General features: G+C 42.6%; 1 protein-coding gene across 4 annotated transcripts in view; it reads left to right on the forward strand.

Annotated features, from left to right (window-relative positions):
* LOC132384803 (signal transducer and activator of transcription 5B-like) overlaps positions 1 to 14,414 on the forward strand; it is a 161,095-nt gene that overhangs the window by 25,553 nt on the left and 121,128 nt on the right. The gene's annotated exons all lie outside the window — the stretch shown is intronic.

Here is a 14,414-nt window from a genome sequence, read left to right on the forward strand (position 1 = left end):
TGTAGGAGATTGTGAAGGCCTTTCTAACATGGATTATCAACTGCCTGACCTTAAAGGAGAAGGCAGTGGTGGTTGAACAGTGTTGAGAGTGTAGCCACAGTGACAACTTATGAACTATTGATCATGCTTGGAGCAATAGAATCATGGTGTTACCAACTTGGCCATTCCAACTGACGTAGTCCCTTTTGCTTGCATTTGGCCTATATCTCTGTAAACATTTCCTATCCGTGAACCTGTTCAGATGTCTGTTAAACATTGTAATTGTACCCGCCTCTACCACTTCCTCTTTCAGCTCTTTTCATTCACCCACCACCATCTGTGTGGGGGCTAAAATGCCTCTCAGATTCCTTTTAAATGTTTCCCGTCTCCTTAAACCTATGCCTTGAGGCTTTAGGCTCCCCTACCCTTGGAAAGATGTTCCGCATGATTTTATAAGCTGGTGAATCTGACCACGACCACCTTCGAAGTGAGGAGAAAGTCTATCCCGGATCGTAAATCTACCCAAGTCTACCCTTTGTGGTCCAAGTATATAGTGACTGTACCAGCTGCAGGGGTGCTGAAGGCGTTGCATGACACTGAATCTTTAACCATTTCCATCAGGAAGGCTGTCCAGTCTTCTGTCACCACAATCATCAATGATACAGTTGAAGTTTCCAGCCCAAACAACTCATAGGAATATTGCCAGCAGCAGTGGGAGCTACCCGTTTGCTCAGCATGTGTGAGGCATGCACATTAATTAACCAGAGCAGATTGTTGCAGTACTTTACATCAGCTAAAAGAGAACTGCTCACCCACCCCACCTCCCCACCACCATCACCATCTCTTTGACTTCACTTTCACAGAAGTTACCTGCCTGCAGCTGAATCCCCAGGGCGGATGTGCAACTATCGTTTCTTCAACTGGACAATGTAGACGGTTCCTGGGACCACCTCTGATATTTGCAAGATGTGGCAGCTCACACTCCTGTAAACACAGTCATATCAGCATTGACCTTGGCAAGGTATTGCAAGGCACTAACACATTGCACAGTGCTCTTCATGCTGTGTACGTTTAGATTTGCCAGCTTTACCTCCAGAGTTATTTAAGTTTGGGATCCATTGTTCATCTGCCTGAGCCAAATGCCCACAGCCTTGGTGAAATGCCTCACTGTTTGTGGGCTCAGGCATTGAGGATGGCCCTCCCCATGGTGTGCTGATCTGAATGGTGTCACTGGGGGGGAGATTAGTCTCTGTTCCTTTTCTGACATCTGGCTGTGATTGTATGGGTTCTGTGGGTTTGTTCCCTGAGCAAACAGTCTAAACCATCTGGCAGAATGCCTCTGCCGAATCTGACCAATGAGCAACCTCTCTTATTTGGCGGTTAGAGGTGATCTCTCAGTCAGAATCTTCCTCTGCAGATGAGATAACACCTCGAATGTACAGTGCCCTCAGGATGGCAATTGTAACTCTGACTCTGACCAGAGACGTAACTCAATAGTCAAGGTTAGTATACCTTTTCTATGAGAGGAAAGTAACTTTTCACGTGTACCTTCCTGTGAACCTGAGTTCTGGCTTTTCATTCCAGAACTAATGAGATGTCCTCCTTCTTCAAAGAAAGGGGTTTCCCTTCCTCCACCATCAACGTTGCCCTCAACCACATTTCTTCCATTTCACACACTTCTGCTCTTACCCCATCCTCCCGCCACCCTACCAGGGATAGAGTTCCTCCTGTCCTCACCTACCACCCCACCAACTTCCGTGTCCAGCACATAATTCTCCGAAACTTCTGCCACCTCCAATGGGAACCCACCACCAACCACATCTTTCCCTCCCCCCTGACTTTCTGCTTTCTGCAGGGATCAGTCTCTAAGCAACTCCCTTGTCCATTTGTCCCTTCCCACTGACCTCCCTCCTGGCACTTATCCTTGCAAGCAGAAAAAGTGCTGCACCTGCCCCTACCCCTCCTCCCTTGCTACCATACAGGGCCCTAAACAGTCCTTCCAGGTGAGGTGACACTTCATCTGTGAGTCTGTTGGGGGTCATATACTGTGTTTGGAGCTCCCGGTGTGGCCTCCTGTATATTTGGTGAGACCCAACATAGATTGGCAGACCGCTTCGCTAAGCGTCCATGTTCAGTCCGCCAGAACTGCCAGATTTCCCGGTGGCCACCCATTTTAATTCCACTTCCCATTCTGATATGGCAATCCATGGCCTCCTCTACTGTCATGATGAGGCCACACTCAGGTTGGAGGAACAGCACCTTATATACCGGCTGGGTAGCCTCCAACCTGATGGCATGAACATCAATTTCCCAAACTTCCAGTTATTCCTCTCTCCCACTTTTCCATTTCCCATCCCCTTTTCCCTCTCTCACTTCATCTCCTTGCCTGCCCAATGCCTCTCTCTAGTGCTCCTTCCTTTTTTTTTCTTTTATGGCCTTTTGTCTCTTTCACCTATCAACTTCCTAGCTCTTTATTTCATCCCACCCCCTCCCGGTTTCACCTATCAACTTGTGTTTCTCTCTCTTCCCTCCCCCCACCTTTTAACTCCACTTCTCAGGTTTTTTCTCCCGTCCTGCCGAAAGGTTTCGCCCAAAGCATCGACTGTGTTCATTTCCTAGATGCTGCCTGGCCTGAAGAGTTCCTCCAGCATTATGTGTGTGTTATTTGGATTTCTAGCATCTGCAGATTTCCTCTTGTTTGAGACTAAACAATGTGCCTAGTATTCCACTGTGTATGCCCTGAATGCTTTCCTCGAGTGTTTTACATCTGATTCACCAGGGCATTGCCACCCTAGGTGTCACTACCTGACAAGCTACCAAAGAACTCTTTTCTCTCCTGGCCTGTTACTTCTAGTGATGCAGTGGTGCTCTCAAACCAATGCCTTGCCCTCCTCCTTCAGTGCCCAAGCTGAGGATAGACCCCATGATGCAATGTGCTTTTCCTCTTCTAGCTATTCATCAATTTTGTGATGAAGGGTCTGATGCTCTGAAGTGTAGTGGACCAGAATGCATACATCCACACAAGAGATTCTGCAAATTTGGAAATCTTGAGCAACACACGTAAAATGCCAGAGGAATTCAGCAAGTCAAGCAGCATCTATGGAGGGCAATAAACAGTCAACATTTCAGGTCAAAATTAATTCTGGTGAAGTGTCTCGGCCAGAAATGTTGACTGTTTATTCCCCTCAGATGCTGCCTGAGTTAATGAGTTCCTCTAGCATTTTGTGTTTGATGGAATGTGTGCATGTGCCATTTGTTGATAGTAGCCAGTAACATTTCAGCATGGGGGCAGGTGGTGTTTAATTGCTTACTAGGATGGTTCTGCTACCTGTGAACATGGGATGAGGCTGTACCAATCACCATGAGAAGTCAAACCCTTTTTATATTGCTCAGTCTTGTAAGCTGAGAGACTGCCCCCCATTATCTGAAATTAACTGAAGGAAATGCCAGGATTCCACATTTAGAATACTCAAAACTGTGATTAAAAGCAGGCCTGAAACTACTGAACTCAGCGTGCCCAGTCAAGAGATGAATTTCTGTTCCCTGAGCTTAGATTGAGCTTCATTGAAACAGCAGAGGAGATCCCTGTAAAATTTTTCAATTTGTATTTACGGTAGCTTACTCATTGTAAAGAAGACCACATTATAAGCACTATACCCTGCAGGAGAAACTACAGACCTACTGTGATTATACCTTGACAGACTATTTGGATGCTTGTTTGGTAGTAAGGGAGGAGGTAAAAGAGTAAATGCTGTATCTCCTGTGGTTGAATGGGAAAGGCAGTGAACAGAGGTGGAGATAGAAGAGTAACCCGGAATATCCTTCTGAAAGGGGACGAAACTGGCAGTGCCATCAGTGCTTCTGACTTTCAAAGTATGATCTGGAGGCAACAAAAGGAATCCCATCGTTCTTCTGAAAGTGGGGAGAAAGGGTAGTAGATGTGGAAAAATTGAATTGTCTTCAGTTTGAACTTTTTTTGTTTCAATCTTAGAAAGACAACCTTCCTTCCTGGCATCTAAGAATTTAAAGTTAAATCCTAATTTAGCAGCAATAATTATTTTCTGGATTAGTTTTACTGGCATTATTCTATTGTTAAATTTTGTTGTAATGTTAAGTTTGCATTGTAGACTTTATGACTTTGAGATACCTTTGGGATATTTTCAAAATAGTTACACATTTTGGAAAGTGGACATCTCTAGCAAAGTCAGCATGTATTGGCCAAGGTGGCTTGACTGGTTCACAAACTTGCGTGAACATCTCAACCCGAAACGTTGACCCTTTATTCCTCTCCAGAAATCAGAATCAGGTTTAATATCTGTGGTATATGTTGTGAAATTTGTTGTCTTTGCAGGAGCAGTACAATGCAATATATAATAACAGAGACAAAACATGAATTAAAATAAATATATATTTAAATTGAAATAAATAGTACAAAAATTAAAAAAAAGTGTGGTACTGTTCATGGGTTCAATGTCCATTCAGAAATCAAAAGTCAGAGTGAGAAAAGGCTGTTTCTGAATCACTGAGTGTGTGCCTTCAGGCTTCTGTACCTCGTTCTTTTATGGTAACAATGAGAACAGGTCATGATCTGAGTGATGGGGTCCTTAATAATGGATGCCGCCTTTTTGAGGCATCGCTCCTTGAAGATGTCCTAGATGCTACAGAAACTATTTCCCATGATGGAGCTGACTGTTTACAACTCTCTGCAGCTTACTTTGATCCTGTGCAGTAGCCACCTCCCCCCCCCCCATACCCGACGGTGATGCAGCCAGTCAGAATGCTCTCCACTGTACATCTGTAGAAATTTGCGAGTCTCTTTGGTGACATACCAAATCTCCTCAAACTCCAAATGAAAAGTATGTACTTTGTAGCTGCATCAATATGTTGGGCCCAAGACCGATTCTTGGAAATATTGACAGCAAGGAACTTGAAATTGCTCACCCTTTCTACTTCTGATCCCTCAGTGAGGAATGATGTTTATTCCCTCATCTTGGCCTTTCTGAAGTCCACAATCAATTCTTTGGTTTTACTGACGTTGAGTGCAATGTTGTTGCTGTGACTCCACTCCACCAGCTGATCTATTTCGCTCCTGTACGTGTTCTTGTCACCATCTGAAATTCTGCCAACAATAGTTGTGTCATCAGCAAGTTTGTAAATGGCATTTGAGCTGTGCCTAGCCACACAGTCATAGGTGTAGAGAGAGAAGAGCAGTGGGCTAACCACACACATCCCTGTTGATTGTCAGTTGTTATTGTTATCTCTGATCCACACAGATTGTGGTCTTCTGGTTTGGAAGTCAAGGATCCAATTGCACAGGGAGGTACAGAAGGTCAGGTTCTGGAGATTTTCATTCAGAACTGTAGGTATGTTTGTGATAAACACTGAGCTGTAGTCAATAAACAACATCCTGACATGGGTATTTATATTGTCCATGTGATCCAAGGCCACATGAAAAGCCACTGTAGACCTATTGTGTCAATAGGCAAATTGCAGCAGGTTCAGGTCCTTGCTGAGACAAGAATTATTTCTAGCCATGACCAACCCCTCAAAGCACTTAATCACTTTAGATGTGAGTACTACTGGATGATAGTCATTAAGGCAGCTCATCCTGCTCTTCACAGGCACTGATGTGATTGTTACCCTTTTAAAGCAGATGGGAACCTCTGACCATGACAGTGAGAGATTGAAAATGTCTTCGAACACTCCTGCCAGTTGGTTGACACAGGTTTTCAGAGCCCTAGCAGGTACTGCATCGGGGCCTGGTGCCTCCTGAGGGTTTACCCTCCTGAAATACAGCCTGACATCGGCATCCGAGACAGAGATCACAGGGTCACTGGGTGCTGCAGGGATCCTCATAGCAGTAGTTTTATTCTCTCTTTCAAAGTGTGTATAAAAGGCATTGAGCTCAACTGGGAGTGAAGCATCGCAGCCATTCGTAATGTTAGGTTTTGCTTTGTAGGAATTAATGGCCTGAAAGCCCTGCCAGATTTGACGTTCACCCGATTCCTTCTCCAAGCTTGCTGCCTAACTTGATGAGTTCTTCCAGCATTTTGTGTGTGTTAATCACGAACTTGCAAACAGCTTTATACAGCTGAGTGGCTTCCTTGGTCAATTTAGAGTTTACATTGGGGCAGGAGCTTGGCATTAGACTTCCTAATGGATATTGCTGAACTAATTGGGTTTTTAATGACAATCTGACAGCCTCATGGTCACCTTTTTTCCAAATAGGAGCATTTTAAAATTAAATACAGTTCTCCAAGTGTCACGGTGATATCTAAACTTTTGTTCCAGGCCTCTGGTTTACACCACCATGCCACATTCTTGATAGCACCTTTTCTTGTGAGGTCATTGAGATGTCATGATGAGATAGATAGGTAAGGGAAGTACAGTCTGCTTGGAAATAATGTTAAGAACAACAAGAGTTCCACCATGACCTGCCATGGTGATCGAAATTGAAATTTTGATTCTTTGCTTCTGCAGTATGGCAGACATGCATATAAACCAGCCTGGGCCTGCTTTTTGTTCTCCCCCCCCCCCCCCCCACTGCCTCTTGATCCAGCAGGTTAGTTGTATGCTGTGTTGTGTGTTTCTTGTAGTTATATATTTGACTGGATCTTGCCAGAGGTGAATGTTTATGTTGTCTGCTATCCTTTTCATGATGTAGTGTGAGTTAATGTAATGGAATGCTTTTAGGAAATACCATGTCAATATGGAAAGAGCAAGAAAAGGACTTTAATTTCTAGGAGTAAAGGAGTCTTAATGTGAATCTATAGGGCTTTGAGAAGACTTTGCTCGAGTGAGCGTTATGCATAGTTTTGGTCTCCTTATAAATGAAGAATTTACTTGCTTTGGAGACCTTGCAGAGAAGGTCTACCGGATTTATTGCTGGGATGAAGGTGTGATCTCATTAGGAGCATACATTCTTGGGATAAGGGGGTCAACCATTAAGAGTAAAGTGAGTATTTTGAATCTTGGAATTCCCTTTCCCAGATAATTCTTGATGTCAAGTTATTGGATGTACTGCAGGCTGGGATGGACAGATTTTTGGATTTTGAATGGTTTTGCAGTTGTAAGGAACAGGCAGGAAAGTAGAAGTTAAATTTAGATTAGTCATGACCTTATTTAATGACAGAGTAGTCTTGAGAACTAACATGGCTGACTCCTGCTACAATCCATACATTCTTATGTTGAAATTACAAAGAAGATATTTTAATGTTCTTTTGCATAATCTACAGAAAAGTTCCTTTCCTCTATTTATCAATCATTTTTGTCTTGCACTCAGGAGGTCAAAACATAGATCATAGAACGTTACAGCATAGTGTATTTTGCTGACATTTTAATCTTCTCTAAGATCAATCAACCTTCCCTCCCCCATGAACACTCAATTTTACTATCATCAAGTGCTTATCTAGGAATTTCTTAATCTCCCTAATGCATCTGCCTCGATCACCATGCCTGGCAGAGTGTTCTATGCACCCATCACTCTGTGTAAAGAAAAAAAAAACTTGCCTCTGACATCCCTCCTATACCCCACCCCCCATATTACCCATTTCCACCCTAGGAAAAAGTACAAAAGACCATAAAAATAGGAGCAGAATTAGGGTATTTGGCCCATTGAGTCTGCTCTGCCATTTCATCATACTGGTCCATTTCATTCTCAGCCCCAATCTCCTGACTTCTCTCCATGTCCTGAATAATCAAGAATCTATCAACTTCTGCCTTAAATATACCCAATGATTTGGTCTCCACAGCTGCCTGTGGCAACAAATTTCACAGATTCACCACTCTCTGGCTAAATGGACACCCATCTGTTCTAAGGCTGTGTCCTCTGGTCTTGGACTTCCCCACCATAGGAAACATCCTCTCCACATCCACTCTTTTGAGTCCTTTCAACTTTTGATGGTTTTCCATGAGATTCCCCCCACATTCTTCTAAATTCCAGTGAGTACATGCCCAGAGTCATCAAACACTCCTCATACAATAAGCCTTTCAATCCTGGAATCATTTTTATGAACCTCCTTGGAGCCCTCTCCAATGTCAGCACATCCTTCTTAAATAAGAGCCCCAATACTGCTCACAATACTCCAAGTGAGACCTCACCAATGCCTCATAAAGTCCCAACATTACATCCTTGCTTTTATATTTCAGTTCTCTTGAACTGAATGCTATCATCCCATTTGCCTTCCTCACTGCTAAGTCAACCTGCAAATTAACCTTTATGGAATCTTGCATGAGGACTCCAAAGTCCCTTTGCACTTAGATTTTTGAATTTCTCTCCATTTAGAAAATAGTCTAAGCTTTTATTTCTTCCACCAAAGTGTAAGACCATACCCTTCCCGACGCTGTATTCCATCTGCCTCATCTTTGCTCATTCTCTCTATCTGTCCAAGTCCTTCTGTAGCTTCTCTGCTTCTTCAACACTACCTTGTACCTCCACCTATCTTCGTATCTATCATCCGAACACTTGGCCACAAAGCCATCAATTCTGCCATCCAAGTCATTGACATATAATGTTAAGAAGAAGCAGTCCCAACACAGATCCCTGTGGAAACACCACTAGTCGCCATCAACCAACCAGAAAAGTCTCCCTTTATTCCCATTCTTTACCTTCTGCCAGTCAGCCACTGCTTTATCCAGGCTAGTATCTTTCCTGTAATACCATGGGCTCTTAACTTGTTAAGCAGCCTCATGTGTGGCACCTTGTCAAACGCCTTCTGAAAATCCAAGTATGTAACATCCACCAATTCTCTTTAGTCTATCCTGCTTGTTATTTCTTGAAAGAATTCCAACAGATTTGCCAGGCAAGATTTTCCCACAAGGAAACCATGCTGACTACAGCATATTTTATCATGTGCCTCCAAATAAGCCAAAAACACATAATTAACAATTGACTTCACCATCTTCCCAGCCACTGAGATCAGACTAACTGGCCTATAATTTCCTTTCTTCTGCCTCTCTCCTTCTTGACGATTGGTGTGAATTTGTAATTTTCCATTCTCCTGGAACCATGCCAGAATCTATTGATTCTTGTAATATCAGTATTAATGCCTCCACAATCTCTTCAGACACCTCTTTCAGAACTCTGGAGTGTACAACATCTGGTCCATTTTATCTACCTTCAGACCTTTTAGTTTCACAAGAACCTTCTCTCTAGTTTATGGTAACTTCACACATTTCATGCCCCTTGACACCTGGAGCTTCCAACATACTGCTAGTGTCTTTCACAGTGAAGATTGATGCAAAATACATATACAGATCATCTGCCAATTTTATTTTATACTTTTTATTGAGATGCAGTGCAGAATAGACCCCTTTCGGCCCTTCAAGCTGTGCTGCCCAGCAATCCCCCAATTTAATCCCAGTCTAATCAAGGGACAATTTACAATGATCAATTAACCCACCACTGGTACATCTTTGGATTGTGGGAGGAAACCGAAGCACCCAGAGGAAACCCATGTGGAGAACATACAAACTATTTGCATGCAGCAGTGGGAATTGGACCCAAGTTGCTGGTACTGTAAAGCATTGTGCAAACCATTATGCTACTGTGTCATCCTATGGTAATGCTTCCCTTCCTCATTCCCTTGTCCCCCATTACTACCTGTTCAGCATCATTTCCCAGTGGTCTGATTTCTACTCTCACCTCTCTTTTACTCTATATATAATCTGAAAAAAAACTTTTAGTTTCCCCTTTAATATTATTGGCTAGGTTACTTTTGTATTCTATCTTTTCCTTCTTTATGATTTTTTTAGTTGCCTTCTGTTGGATTTTAAAAGTTTCCCAATCCTCTAACTTCCCACTAATTTTTGCTCCATTATATGCCCTCTCCTTGGCTTTTGTGTTGGCTTTGACTTCAGCCACAGTGTGTCATCCTACCTTTAGAATACTACTACTTCTTTGGGATGTGTCTACCTCTCTTCAGCTTTTATGTTGGCTTTGACTTCCCTTGTCAGTTGTCACGGTTGTGTCATCCTGCCTTTAGAATACTTCTTCTTTGGGTTGTATCTATCCTGCGCTTTCCAAATTGCTCCCAGAAACTCCAGCCATTGCCGTTCTGCCATTATCCCTGCCAGTGTTCTTTTCCAATCAATTCTGACCAACTCCTCCCTCATGCTTCTGTAATTCCCCTTACTCCACTGTAATATCAATACATCTGACTTTAGCTTCTCCCTTGAAAATTGCAGGGTGAATTCTATCATATTATGATCACTGTCTCCTAAGGTTTCTTTTACCTTAAGCTCTCTAATCAATTCTGGTTCATTGCACAACACCCAATCCAGAATAGCTGATCCCTTAGTGGGCTCAACCATGAACTGCTCCAAAAAGCCATCTTGTCGGTATTCTACAAATTCCTCCTTGTGAGATTCAGCACCAACCTTGATTTTTCCAATCTACCTACGTATTATTTCCCGTAGCATTGCCCATTTGACATGCTTTTTCTATCTCCCATTGTAATTCGTAGACCATTCAGATGCCTGTATATAACTCACATCAGGGTCTTTTTACCCTTGCAGTTTCTTAGTTCTACCCTCATTGATTCTACGCTTTCCAATCTTATGTCACCTCTTTCTAAGGATTTGATTTAATTTTTTACCAGCAGAATCACGCCACCCTTTGTCTAGCTGTCTGTCCTTTCGATACAATGTGTATCCTTGGACACTAAGCTCCCAGCTATAATTTTCCCTCAGCCATGATTCAGTGATGCCCACAATGTCATACCTGTCAATCTGTAACTATGCTACAAGTTCATTTATCTTATTCTGTTTACTCTGCACATTGAAATGTAACACCTTAAGTCCTGTATGCACCCTTTTTGATTTTGTCCACCTTTTACATTGCAACTCATCCCATTGACTGCAATTTTGCCCCATAATCAGTCTGGCCTTGCTAGCAGTCTCACTACACACTGCCTCTGTTTGTAAACCAACTGCCCCATCCTCAGCCCTATCACTCCTAGTTTTCATTCCCCTGCCTAATTAGTTTAAACCCTTCTGAACAACTCTAGCAAATCTGCCCACAAAGATATTGGACCCCTTGGGTTCTTGGCGTCTCTATTCCTCTAACTATGGAATCATCTATCACTACTGCAATCCTCTTCGCCTCTCTTCTGTGCTACAGTGCCAGAGACCTGATTGCTGCAGCTTTCCCCTGGTAGATCATTCCTCTCAACAGTATCCAAAATGGTATACTTATTATTGAGGGAAGCAGCCACAGGGACACTCTGTACTGGCAACCTATTTCCCTTTTTTCTCCTGACAGTCACCCAGTTACCTGCATCTTGCAACCTAGGGGTGACCACCTCCCTGTAGCTTCTATCTATCACTTCCAGACACACAAGATTTAGATCCTCAACACGTTTTCTGAGGAGCTGCAGCTCAGGGCACCTGGTGATGATGTGGTTATCCAGGAGGCTAGAGGTGTCCCAGAATTCTCATGTCTCACACACAGAGCACAACACTGCCCCTGGCCATTCTCACTGCATGAACTGTGCAGTGAATAATGAAGAAGAAGAAATTTACCAGATACGTGACTTACCCAAGCCTGATCTCGCCTAAGCCTGATGAGCCAAAGCCACTCCAGTAGTGGGCTTCTCATAATGGCCGCTCTGCTTGCCCCTGCCTTTTATTCACCCCTTCTAATGAATCGCAGTCAGTCTCTGGAAACTGCCATGAAGCGCTGCCTTTTTTAATCTTCAGTAACAGATCTGTGTGAAGACGCCTCTACTTCTTGTGCTGCTGTTCAGTGGTTGGGTGCAGTTCAAACTCTCTGGTTAGCTATTTGATCTTTGCCTCTTATCATCTTTTACACCTCTATCAAGTCACCTCTCATCCTCCTTCACTCCAAAGAGAAAAGCCCTTACTCGCTCAACCGATCCTTATAAGACATGTTCTCTAATCTTGGTAAATCTCCTCTGCAGCCTCTCTAAAGCTTCCACATCCTTCCTATAATGAAACCGCCAGAACTGAACACAATACTTCAAGTATAATCTAACTGGGGTTTTCTAGAGCTACAACATTACCTTGGAGCTCTTGAACTCGATCCCTTGACTAATGAAGGCCAACACACTACACACCTTCTTAACCACCCTAACAACTTGCACGGCAACTTCGATGGATCTATGGAAGTGAACCCCAAGATCCCTCTGTTCCTCTACACTGCTAAGAATCCTGTCATTAACTTTGTATTCTGCCTTCAGGTTTGACTTTCCAAAATGTATCAGTTCACACTTTTCCGGGTTGAATTCCATCTGCCACTTCTCAGCCCAGCTCTGTGTCCTGTCAATGTCCCATTTTAACCTATAACAACCTTCTACACTTTCCATAACACCAAGCTTCTTGTCATCTGCAAACTTCCTAACCCATTTTTATGCATAAGAAACTGCTATTGCAAATCTGGGTGCTTTTGCTGTATGATTCACACTCTGTGGGATTAAGCAAGTTTTTAGTTGAATAACCAGTTTAGAGTCAGCTCTCTTTTCAGTTCTATTTCTGCTATCAAGTGTTCAACATTATGTTGTGTTGTTCATCTTGTACTTGCACATCAGTGCTATTTGCCCTGCATTTATTTATATATTTTATATTTTTAAAATGTTGTTATTATATATGTATAATGTGATGATCTGTTTTGATAGCTGCACAGAAATCCAAGAATTGCCAATAAGTTCTGGCCTAAGCTGCTAAAGAGCCTACCTGACAGTTTCTATTCTCTTGAATATGAAATGCACGTACTGCTCCTGTGGGGATAGACTTCATTTGCCGCGATCTAAATCTTGTGTATCTTAATAGGGCAAGAATTAACCCTTTCTTTCACAAGCCCCTCACACCCTCAAAGATGCTGTTACTGTTAATTCAACTAAATACAGTTTACCAATACATAAGCCCCAGTAGAATAGACCTTAATAACCTTGAAGGCAGAGTTACCAGGAGCTAAGTAGAATGAACAGCAAAGTTGCAGGAGTGTTTGCAGCTTTCCAGTTTTTTTTTTATTCCTAGATCAGACAGACTGGTGCTCTATAACACTATCTTGAAATGCCATCAAATAGCCCCGTTTAGAGTTTAAATTAATAAGTCTATCAGACAAAGTTCCCTTGGTTCTAGATTTCCATCACTAAGTATGTTAACTTGGAGTTACACTAGCCCTAGATAATTCCATTTACCCTGCCCTCCCAAAGCTAAAAATCTCATAGAATTATTAAAACACTATCGGCTGCCCAATGCCCTGATCTGATCTCTTAGCTTAGATCGAAGACTTTGCCATGATGAGCCTCAGACTTAGGTTGGAGTTACTGTTGGTGGGTCACAAAGAGTTGTAAAGCACAGAGGCAGGCTCTTCTCCCACTAAGCTAATGCTGACCATCAAACACCCACTTGCTCTAAGCCTACACCAATCCATCAACATTGCCCCCACATGTTAACACATCAGAACAACTTACAGTGACCAATTAACTAACAACCCACGTGATTTTGGAATGTGGAAAGAAACCATCAGTTCACAGGGAGATGGCGCATACTCTACCTAGGAGTGTTGGAGGGCAGGATTGAAGCTGGGTTGCTGGAGGTATAAAGGCAGAAACTCTGATAGCTGCATCATTCTGTCACATACCAGACAACAGGTGTCTGTCCTGACGTTGCAACTTTAGTAATGTATATTGGAAATGTTCACTTCCAATAAACACCGGTTGAAAGTCTAATGTTGTATTGGGTGTGGGGTGTGAAAGGTGGAAGTAAACTGAATAAAATCGATAAACTAGATTGCAAATGATTTTATGTACAATAAACTGCAGATGCCTAATAGAGACACTGTGTTTTCTCACAAAGCAATAGTAGATTCACTTGAGGGGCTACGCTGGGGGATAGTGGTTTAAGATGGTTAGAAAGAGTGAAGAAACTGGTTAAGAGAACTGTCTACACAGAGGGTTATTTGAGTGTGGAATGCTTTAAATAGTAAGTAGTTGAGGCAGAATACAATGCACTTTTAGGGAATGTTGAGGCAGAGACTCTCACATTTAGGAATTATCAAGGCAACCACTTGAAACACTAAGTCATAGAAGGCTACTGGACCTCGTTTGATTAGTATAGATGTGTATCTGATGACTGGCAGATTCTGTGGGCCAAAGGGCCTGTTTCTGTGCTGTATGACTCTATGACAGGGCAATGGAGAAGACAATTGGGTTTAGTGTGTGATTATAAGAGGCAGTGGGAAGAGAGCAAGGTAGTGGTATTATTTCATGCCATTAATAACAGGCTGAAATGTCTTCTCCTGTGCTCAAAGATTATTTTAAGTAGACAATTTGAGATGACCTCTTATAAAGTATCATACCAATACATTGTCATTTTATTCTTGCTGTGATCTGTTTCTTTTATCCACTTTGTAAATGTAATGCTCTTTGTAGGCATCTAGTACAGTGAGTACTGAATTGGTAGGTGACAAATAA

The sequence above is a fragment of the Hypanus sabinus genome, chromosome X1 (assembly GCF_030144855.1).
Source record: "Hypanus sabinus isolate sHypSab1 chromosome X1, sHypSab1.hap1, whole genome shotgun sequence".
NCBI lineage: Eukaryota > Metazoa > Chordata > Chondrichthyes > Myliobatiformes > Dasyatidae > Hypanus > Hypanus sabinus.